This window comes from Anser brachyrhynchus (genome assembly GCF_964034855.1).
Source record: "Anser brachyrhynchus genome assembly, chromosome: 26".
Lineage (NCBI taxonomy): Eukaryota > Metazoa > Chordata > Aves > Anseriformes > Anatidae > Anser > Anser brachyrhynchus.
In genome coordinates this window covers 659,546-670,619 of record NC_137719.1, presented here as the reverse complement: position 1 = coordinate 670,619, position 11,074 = coordinate 659,546, and positions in this window count along the sequence as shown.

The following is an 11,074-nucleotide window of genomic DNA, read 5'->3' as shown; positions in this document are numbered from 1 at the left end:
CCAGAGAGTGCACTGGCACCACTTGGGATGCGGTGCCGGGAGTCCAGAGAGTGCTTTGGCACCACTGGGGATGCACTGCAGTGAGTCCAGAGAGTGCACTGGCACCACTCAGGGTGCAGTGCGGTGAGTCCAGAGAATGCACTGGCACCAATGGGGATGCAGTGCAGTGAGTCCAGAGAGCGCACTGGCTCCACTGGGATGCAGTGCAGTCATTCCTGTGAGTGTACTGGCACCACTGGGGATGCAGTGCAGTGAGTCCAGAGAGTGCACTGGCACCACTGAGAATGCACTTCAGTGAGTCCAGAGAGTGCACTGGCACCACTGGGGATGCAGTGCAGTGAGTCCAGAGAGTGCACTGGCACCTACGGGGATGCACTGCAGTGAGTCCAGAGAGTGCACTGGCACCACTGTGGATGCACTGCAGTGAGTCCAGAGAGTGCACTGGCACCACTGGGGATGCACTGCAGTGAGTCCAGAGAGTGCACTGGCACCACTGGGGATGCACTGCAGTGAGTCCAGAGAGTGCACTGGCACCACTGGGGATGCACTTCAGTGACTCCAGAGAGTGCACTGGTACCACTGGGCATGCAGTGCAGTGACTCCAGAGAGTGCACTGGCACCACTGGGGATGCACTTCAGTGACTCCAGAGAGTGCACTGGCACCACTGGGGATGCAGTGCAGTGAGTCCACAGATTGCACTGGCACCACTGGGGCTGCAGTGCAGTGAGTCCAGAGAGTGCACTGGCACCAGTGGGGATGCAGTGCAGTGAGTCCAGAGAGTGCACTGGCACCACTGGGGATGCAGTACAGTGAGTCCAGAGAGTGCACTGGCACCACTTGGGATGCACTGCAGTGAGTCCAGAGAGTGCACTGGCACCACTGGGGATGCACTACAGTGAGTCCAGAGATTGCACTGGCACCACTGGGGATGCAGTGCAGTGAGTCCAGAGAGTGCACTGGCACCACTGGGCATGCAGTGCAGTGAGTCCAGAGAGTGCACTGGCACCACTGGGGATGCACTTCAGTGACTCCAGAGAGTGCACTGGCACCACTGGGGATGCAGTGCAGTGAGTCCAGAGAGTGCACTGGCACCACTGGGGATGCTGTGCAGTGAGTCCAGAGATTGCACTGGCACCACCGGGGCTGCAGTGCAGTGAGTCCAGAGAGTGCACTGGCACCACTGGGGATGCAGTTTAGTGAGTCCAGAGAGTGCACTGGCACCACTGGTGATGCAGTACAGTGAGTCCAGAGAGTGCACTGGCACCACTGGGGATGCACTGCAGTGAGTCCAGAGAGTGCACTGGCACCACTGGGGATGCACTACAGTGAGTCCAGAGATTGCACTGGCACCACTGGGGATGCAGTGCACTGAGTCCAGAGAGTGCACTGGCACCACTGGGGATGCAGTGCAGTGAGTCCAGAGAGTGCACTGGCAGCACAGAGGATGCAGTGCAGTGAGTCCAGAGAGTGCACTGACACCACTGGGGATGCAGTGCAGTGAGTCCAGAGAGTGCACTGGCACCACTGGGGATGCAGTGCAGTGAGTCCAGAGAGTGCTCTGGCACCACCGGGGCTGCAGTGTAGTGAGTCCAGAGAGTGCACTGGCACCACTGGGGATGCAGTGCAGTGAGTCCAGAGAGTGCACTGGCACCACTGGTGATGCAGTACAGTGAGTCCAGAGAGTGCACTGGCACCACTGGGGATTCACTGCAGTGAGTCCAGAGAGTGCACTGGCACCACTGGGGATGCACTACAGTGAGTCCAGAGATTGCACTGGCACCACTGGGGATGCAGTGCACTGAGTCCAGAGAGTGCACTGGCACCACTGGGGATGCACTGCAGTGAGTCCACAGAGTGCACTGGCAGCACAGAGGATGCAGTGCAGTGAGTCCAGAGAGTGCACTGACACCACTGGGGATGCACTGCAGTGAGTCCAGAGAGTACACTGGCACCACTGGGGATGCAGTGCAGTGAGTCCAGAGAGTTCACTGGCACCACTGGGGATGCAGTCCAGTGAGTCCAGTGAGTGCACTGGCACCACTGGGGATGCAGTGCAGTGACTGCAGAGAGTACACTGGCACCACCGGGGATTCACTGCAGTGAGTCCAGAGAGTGCACTGGCACCACCTGTGATGCAGTGCAGTGAGTCCAGTGAGTGCACTGGCACCACTGGGGATGCAGTGCTGTGACTCCAGAGAGCACACTGGCACCACTGGGGATGCAGTGCAGTCAGTCCAGTGAGTGCACTGGTACCACTGGGGATGCAGTACAGTGAGTCCAGAGAGTGCACTGACACCACTGGGGATGCACTGCAGTGAGTCCAGACAGTGCGCTGGCACCACTGGAGATGCAGTGCTGTGACTCCAGAGAGCGCACTGGCACCACTGGGAATGCAGTGCAGTGAGTGCAGAGAGTGCACTGGCACCACTGGGGATGCACTTCAGTGAGTTCAGAGAGTGCACTGGCACCACTGGGGATGGGTTTCAAGCCAACTGCATTAACCGCTCATGCTTCTTTCTTATGAGACGTTAGTAAACCAATTACATAGCCTTGTCAAGACTAAATCACAGGTAAAAATCCTGTACATCTCATGTGGCCAACCACTCCCAACTAGGATTCCAAGAACCAGGAGTTTCGGTGAAAATAGGGCTAGTGCTATTAGAGGGGTGATTATTAGGGTAAGCCCTAAGCTGTCTTTAATGGAGAAGTATGGGTGGAATGGGATTTTGTCGCAGTCTGATACGATTCCTAGTGGGTTATTTGAGCCTGATTCGTGTAGGAAGGTTAGGTGGACTAGGGTGATTCCTGCAATTAGGAAGGGCAGTAGGAAGTGGATGGCGAAGAATCGGGTTAAGGTTGGATTGTCTACTGAGAATCCTCCTCAGGCTCATTCTACTAGAGTTTGCCCAATGTACGGGATGGCTGAGAATAGGTTGGTGATTACGGTGGCCCCTCAGAATGACATTTGTCCTCATGGTAGGACATACCCTACGAAGGCAGTTGCTATTAGGGTGAGTAGGAGGATTACTCCTGTGTTTCAGGTTTCTTTGTATAGGTAGGAGCCGTAGTAGAGGCCTCGTCCGATGTGTAAGTAGATGCAGATAAAGAAGAGCGAAGCACCGTTGGCGTGGAGGTTGCGGATGAGCCATCCGTACTGGACGTCTCGGCATGTGTGAGCTACTGAGGAGAAGGCGAGTGAAGTGTCTGCGGTGTAGTGTATGGCTAGTAGCAGGCCTGTTAGGATTTGTGTGGCTAAGCAGATGGCTAGAAGGGAGCCGAAGTTTCATCAGGCAGAGATGTTGGAGGGGGCGGGTAGGTCGATTAGGGAGTTGTTGATTATTTTTAGTAGGGGATGGGATTTGCGGATGTTAGGGGCCATTAGTGAGTCTGTGTGTTATTAGGATTATTACCAGGATGGAGAGGGCGAAGGATCCTAGGTAGGCCTTAATTAGCCCTGTGTGTATTGAGGTTGCGGCTTTGCTTGCGGCTACTTGTAGTTCAGCAAGGCCCTCTGGCCCTATTTTTTTGAGTCAGGAGAGGTCGATCAAGTGTAGGGCAATGTTTTGTCCCTTTTCTAGTAGGTTTTTGGAGAAGAATCGGTGTACTAGGGGGTTGAAGTACCCTAATGCAGAGGAGAAGTTTATGAGGGGGTTTGGTTTGGGGTGAGTGAGGGTGTGTGTTATGTTCGATAGTTCTAGGGCTAGGATGATTCCTAGGATTGTTATGAGGATGGCAGCAGTTTTGGTGATAAGGGGTATGGTTATTGGGGGGGTTTTGGTTGGTGTGATGAAAGAGGTAATGATTATTCCTGCTGTAACGCTGCCTAGGGCGAGTCGGGTTAGGGGGGCGGTGATTAGTGGGTTGTTTTCGTTTATTGATACTATTGGGGGGATTCGGGTTTGTCCAGCTTGGACTAGGATGGTTATGCGGATGCTGTAGGTTGCGGTGAATGCTGTGGCTATAAGGGTTAGGAGTAGGGCTCAAGTATTTAGGTATGATGTGTTTAAGCTTTCGATGATGAGGTCTTTTGAGTAGAATCCGGCTAGGAATGGGGTTCCTATCAGCGCCAGGTTTCCGATGGTTAGGCAGGAAGTAGTGACTGGGAGTATTTTCTGTAGGCCTCCTATCTTTCGGATATCTTGTTCTCCGTTTAGGTTGTGGATGATAGACCCTGAGCATAGGAATAGTATGGCTTTAAAGAAGGCATGGGTTGAGATGTGTAGGAAGGCTAGTTGTGGGAGGTTTAGTCCGATAGTGACTATTATTAGTCCTAGTTGGCTGGATGTTGAGAAAGCAATGATTTTTTTGATGTCATTTTGGGTTAGGGCGCATGTGGCAGCGAATAGGGTTGATAGAGCACCTAGGCATAGGCAGGCAGTTAGGGCTGTCTGGTTGGTGGCTAGCAGGGGGTGCATGCGGATGAGCAGGAAGATTCCGGCTACTACTATGGTACTGGAGTGCAGTAGGGCTGATACTGGGGTGGGGCCTTCTATTGCTGCGGGCAGTCATGGGTGGAGTCCAAATTGGGCGGATTTTCCTGCGGCTGCGAGGATTAATCCTATGAGGGGGAGGATTGGGGTTTGGTGGGGGTGTACGGCTTGTTGGATCTCTCAGGTGTTGAATGTTGAAGCTAGTCATGCTATGCTCAGGATCAGTCCGACGTCTCCGATTCGGTTGTAGATTACGGCTCGTAGGGCGGCGGTGTTGGCATCTGCTCGGCCTTGTCATCAGCCGATGAGAAGGAAGGACATGATTCGTACTCCTTCCCAGCCTACGAATAGGAGGAATATGTTGTTTGCGGTTGTTAGGAGGAGTATGGCGACTAGGAATGTCAGTAGGTAGGTGAAAAATTTTGTTACGTATGGCTCTGAGGCCATGTATCATATGGCGAATTGTAGGATTGATCATGTTACAAATAGGGCGATTGGAAGAAATGTTATTGAGTATTGGTCTATTTTTAGGCTCAGGGGGATTTTAAAGTTTATAATGAATTTTCACTCCCAGTGGCAGGTGACAGATTCTACTCCCGAGTAGATGAATGCGGTTGTAGGGGCTAGGCTAATTAGGAATGCGGTTTTAACAGCGCGGGTGGTGGCTTGTGGGGTGTTTTTAAAGTTTTTAAATAGAAATGGCAGGATGATTGGGGTTAGGAGGATTGTCAGCGTGAGTAGTGTGAGGGAGTTGATTAGTAGTGTGGGGTTCACTATTTTTACTTGGATTTGCACCAAGATGGGTGGTTCCTAAGACCAGTGGATTGCTGTTATCCTTTAAAAGTAAGGGGGCTGAGGTTTTAGGCTCAGATGTAAGAGTTAGCAGCTCTTGTTGGTTAAACCCTCCCCTCGGCAGGTAAGAAGGTTTGAACTTCTATTCTTAGAATCACAGTCTAATGTTTGGTTTAAACTATACTTGCATGAGGGGATTCCGGAGATCAGTTCGGGTTTGAGGATTAGGAGGAATATTGGGATAATGTGGAGTGTTATGAGCAGGTGTTCTCGCGTGGTTGAGTTTTGCATAGATGTGATGTGGGAGGGGATTGAGCCTCGTTGGGTCATTAGTAGTATGAATAAGGTGTAGGAGGCGGTTAGTAGGGTTGCGATTCCTGTTAGGATGATCGTGAAGGCAGATCAGTTGAATAAGGTGATTATAATGGTTAGCTCTGCTATGAGGTTTGTTGTTGGGGGTAAGGCTATGTTTGTTAGATTGGCCAGCAATCATCAGGTAGCTATGAGTGGTAGGAGAGGTTGTAGGCCTCGTGTGAGTAGTAGAATTCGGCTGTGCGTACGTTCATAGTTTGTGTTGGCTAGGCAGAATAGTATGGAGGAAGTTAGTCCATGGGAAATTATTAGGATCATTGCCCCTGAGAATGATCAGTGGGTTTGGATTATTCCTGCGGCGATAACTAGGCCTATGTGGCTAACGGATGAATAAGCGATTAGTGATTTTAGGTCTGTCTGTCGTAGGCAGATTGAGCTAGTCATTAGGGCGCCTCATAGGGCCAGGGTTAGGAAGGGGTAGTGCAGGAGGTTGGACAGTGGGCCCATAAATAGAGTGACTCGTATAATTCCGTATCCTCCTAGCTTTAGTAGTAGGGCGGCGAGGAGTATTGAGCCTGCGATGGGTGCTTCTACGTGGGCTTTTGGCAGTCAGAGGTGTAGGCCGTATAGTGGGGCTTTTACTATGAATGCTATGAGCAGTGCTAGACCTGATAGTATTCCTGTCCATGAGGTGGATAGGGTTGGGTGGGTTAGTTGTAGGGTTGGCAGGTGCAGGGTGCCAATTTTCACGTATAGGTGTATGATTGTGATTAGCAGGGGTAGAGAGCTTACTGGCGTGTAGAATAGCAGGTAGATGCCAGCGCTTAGGCGTTCTGGTTGGTTCCCCCATCGGGTGATTAAGATTAGGGTGGGAATGAGGGTTGCTTCAAATGAGATGTAAAATAGTGCTAGTTCTGTGGTGGAAAAGGCTAGTAGGATGAATGGCTGGACTGCGACTAAGGTTGAGATAAAGATTCGTTTGCGTTGTAGGGGTTCTTGTTGCAGGTGGTTTTGGCTTGCTATGATTATGAGTGGGAGTAGTCAGCAGGATAGTACTAGGAGGGGGGATGAGATTTGGTCAATTCCTGTTCAGTTGGATAAAAATTTGTAGGGGTAGTAGGTTGGGATTAATCACTGTAGGCTTAGGGCAGCGATTAGGAGGCTGTATAAGGTGGTGTTAGTCCATAGAAATTTTGGTGGAGACAGCAGGGCTGTTGGAAGAAGTATGATTGTGGGTAGGATGATTTTTAGCATTGCAGGAGGTTTAGGTTGTGTAGATGGTCGGAGCCATGTGTGCGGGTGGAGGCTACTAGGATGGCCAGGCCTGTGCCCGCCTCACACGCTGAGAAGGTTAGCATGAGAATTGGTACCATGGTGAATGAGGAGACTTGGTTTTCGATGGATCATATTGATAGGCCTACGAATATCGATAATATTATGCTTTCAAGGCATAGTAGGGCGGATACTAGGTGGGTTCGGTGGAAGGCTAGCCCTAGTCCGCTGAAAATGAAGGCTGAGTAGAAGCTTAAATGTAGGGGCGACATAAGAAAGTTACAGGGTTGGCTGTAATCTGCTGGGTCGAAACCAGCTATCTTTTTGGTTAGACTAACTTTCTGTTATTCTGCTCATTCTAGGCCCCCTTGAATTCACTCGTAGGCCAGTCCGAGTGTTAGGAGAAGGAGGATCACTACAGTTCAGGTGAGGGTCATTAGGGGGGATTGGAGTTGGACGGCTCATGGCAGGGGGAGTAGGAGGGCGATTTCTAGGTCGAATAGGACGAACAGGATGGCTACTGAGGAAGAATCGGACTGAGAATGGTAATCGAGCAGATCCAAGTGGGTCGAATCCACATTCGTACGGTGAGAGTTTCTCTGAGTCGGGGTTTATTTGGGCGAGTCAGAAGTTTAATGCGGTTAGGGCGGCGCTTAGGATTGATGATAGGGCGAATATGAACATGAGTGCGTTCATTGCTCTCCTCTGGGTTTATACCAGATTCTAGAGATTGGAAGTCAATTGTAATTAATATACTAGAAGAGCAAGATCCTCATCAGTAGATGGTTATGTAGAGGAATAGTCAGATGATGTCTACGAAGTGTCAGTATCAGGCTGCTGCCTCGAATCCGAAGTGGTGGTCTGATGTAAAGTGGAACTTGATCAGTCGGAAGAGGCAGACGGTCAGGAAGGAGGATCCGATGATTACGTGGAGTCCGTGGAATCCAGTGGCAACGAAGAAGGTAGATCCGTAGACGCTATCGGCGATTGAGAATGGGGCTTCGTGGTATTCTATTGCTTGTAGGGCTGTGAAGTAGAATCCCATGAGGATCGTTAGGGTTAGGGCGTGGATGGCGTGTTTTCGGTTTCCTTCTGTGATGCTGTGATGGGCTCACGTTACGGTAACGCCTGAGGCTAGTAGGATGGCTGTGTTTAGTAGGGGGACTTCTATCGGGTTGAGTGGTTTAATTCCTGTTGGGGGTCATTGGCCTCCTAGTTCTGGGGTTGGGGCCAGGCTCGAGTGGAAGAACGCTCAGAAGAACCCTAAGAAGAAGAATGCTTCGGATGTGATGAAAAGGATTATGCCGTATCGTAGGCCTTTTTGGACTGTGGGAGTGTGATGGCCTTGGAAGGTGCTTTCTCGTACAATGTCTCGTCATCATTGGAGTATTACTAGGAGTATTGAGATGAGGCCTAGGGTTAGTAGTATGGATGAGTTGTAGTGGAATCACATGATTAATCCTGAGGTTGTGAGTAGGGCGGCAGCTGCCCCGAAGATTGGTCAAGGGCTTGGGTCAACTATGTGGTATGAGTGTGCTTGGTGTGCCATTAGATGTTTTCTTGTAAGTATAGGCTTAGAAGGAGCACGAAGACGTAGGCCTGGATTATGGCTACTGCTACTTCTAGGATGGTTAGGAGTAGTAGGATGATTATTGTTAGGATGGATACTGCAGGAAGGGTGGGTATTAATGCAATGGAGGCTGTAGAGATGAGTTGGATGAGTAAGTGTCCTGCTGTAAGGTTGGCTGTAAGGCGGACTCCGAGGGCTAGGGGGCGGATTAGTAGGCTGGTTGTTTCGATCAGGATTAGTGCGGGGATTAGGGGTGTAGGGGTACCTTCGGGTAATAGGTGGGCTAAAGAGGCTGATGGTTGGTTTCGTAGGCCTGTTAGTAGTGTGGCGAGCCATAGTGGGAAGGCTAGGGCTATGTTCATAGATAGTTGGGTGGTTGGGGTGAATGTATATGGAAGGAGGCCTAGAAGGTTGATTGTAAGAAGTATGATTATTAGGGATGTAAATATTATGGCTCATTTGTGGCCATTTTTGTTGAGTGGGACTATTAGTTGTTTTGTGATTAGGTGAAGGAGTCATGTTTGGATAGTAGAAAGGCGGTTGTTGATTCATCGGTTGTTTGGGGACGGGAATAGTAGGGCTGGGAAGAGTAGGGATAGTAGGATTAAGGGGATGCCGAATAGATTGGGGCTGGAAAATTGGTCAAAGAAGCTTAGGTTCATGGTCAGGATCATGGTGTGGGTTTGGTAGTGAGGGAGGTCTTATTTGATGGGGGGTTGGTTGTGGTGAAGGCTAGTAGTTTTGGTTGGATGAGGAGTGCTAGGGTTAATCAGGTTATAATTATGATTGAAAATCATGGTGCGGGGTTAAGCTGTGGCATATCATTAAGGAGGGGGAAGTCCCTCTTTGGCTAGCTTAAAAGGCTAGTGCTGTTGCATAGCTTCTTAATGATTAGGATGATGATAGAAGGGACGATCAGGCCTCGAAATGTGGGAGTGGGGTTGATTCTACTACAATGGGTATGTAGCTGTGATTAGCCCCGCAAATTTCTGAGCATTGTCCGTAAAAAATCCCAGGCCGGGTGGTAATGAATGAAGTTTGGTTTAGTCGGCCTGGGATTGCGTCTGTTTTAACTCCGAGCGTTGGGACTGCTCAGGAGTGGAGTACGTCTCCTGCAGTAATGATCACGCGGATGGGGGATTCTATTGGGATAACTACGCGGTGGTCAACTTCTAGCAGTCGGAAGTGGCCGTTGGGTAAGTCTGGGGTGGGCACTATGTAGGAGTCGAATGATAGGTCTTTGAAGTCTGTGTATTCGTAGCTTCAGTATCATTGGTGGCCGATGGCTTTTAGGGTGAGGTCTGGTTCATCGATTTTGTCCATTATGTAGAGGATTTGTAGGGATGGGAGGGCGAGGAGTACCAGGACGATAGCAGGTAGGATTGTCCAGATCAGCTCTACTTCTTGGGCGTCTACAGCATTGGACGAGAGTTTTTCTGTTAGTATGTGGGCTAAAAGGTAGAGAACTAGGCTGCAGATAGCTAGGGCAACGATTAGGGCGTGGTCGTGGAATTCAACGAGTTCTTCTATGATGGGTGATGAGGCGTCTTGGAATCTGTTGTGGTTTAACCCGGCTGGCAGCTAAACACCACACAGCCGTTCGCTCACCCTCCCCCCTCCCTCTCTGGGATGGGGGAGAGAAACGGGAAAGTGAAGCCTGTGAGTTGAGATAAAGACAGTTTATTAAGACAGGAAAATAATAATAACAATAATAATAATAATAGTGATAATGGTAATAGTATTAACAATAATAATGTGTAAGAAAACAAGTGATGCACAATGCAATTGCTCACCACCCGCTGACCGATGCCCAGCCTATTCCCGAGCAGCCGGCCCCCCCACCCCGGCCAGCCACCCCTATATATTGTTTAGCATGACGTCAGATGGTATGGAATACCCCTTTGGCCAGTTTGGGTCAGCTGTCCTGGGTCTGTCCCCTCCCAGCTCCTGCTGCACCCCCAGCCTGCTCGCTGGCAGGACAGAGCAAGAAGCCGAAAAGTCCTTGGCCTGGTGTAAACACTGCTCTGCAACAATTAAAACATCAGCATGTTATCAGCGCTCTTCTCATCCTAATCCAAAACATAGCACCCTACCAGCTACTATGAGCTACTTAACTCTGTCCTAACTGGAACCAGGACAGATATCCACCCCTTATTCCATACCATTTATGTCATGCTCAGGTTACACTCTGTCCAATACATTCTAATTAATCACCATTTTCATCTATGATATATAGCAATCATGGTAGTGATGACATACATTATTATATAATAATTAACATACTACAATTCAACTCATGGGCTATTCTCACCCAGTATCAAATCCCCTTGAGGTACACACCGGACCTCCCCATTCTTTTGCATTACCCACCAAGTGCATCCAGGTCCCTGAGCAAAAGCAATTCCACGAATGGGTTTGCCTTTTCCTGAGGCAGGAGTAGCCCAGACTGTTTTACCCAGCATGTTTCTTACGTGCACTACAGGAACTTTATCCCCTTCTACAGTGCGTAACAGGTTTGATTGGGCAGGTCCAGCTCGGTTGGCAGATCCCCTGGTATTGACTAACCAGGTGGCCTTTGCCAAATGTGTATCCCAATTTTTGAATGTCCCAGCACCCATTGCTTTCAGTGTAGTCTTCAACAGTCCATTGTATCGTTCAACTTTTCCAGAGGCTGGTGCATGATAGGGGATGTGATAC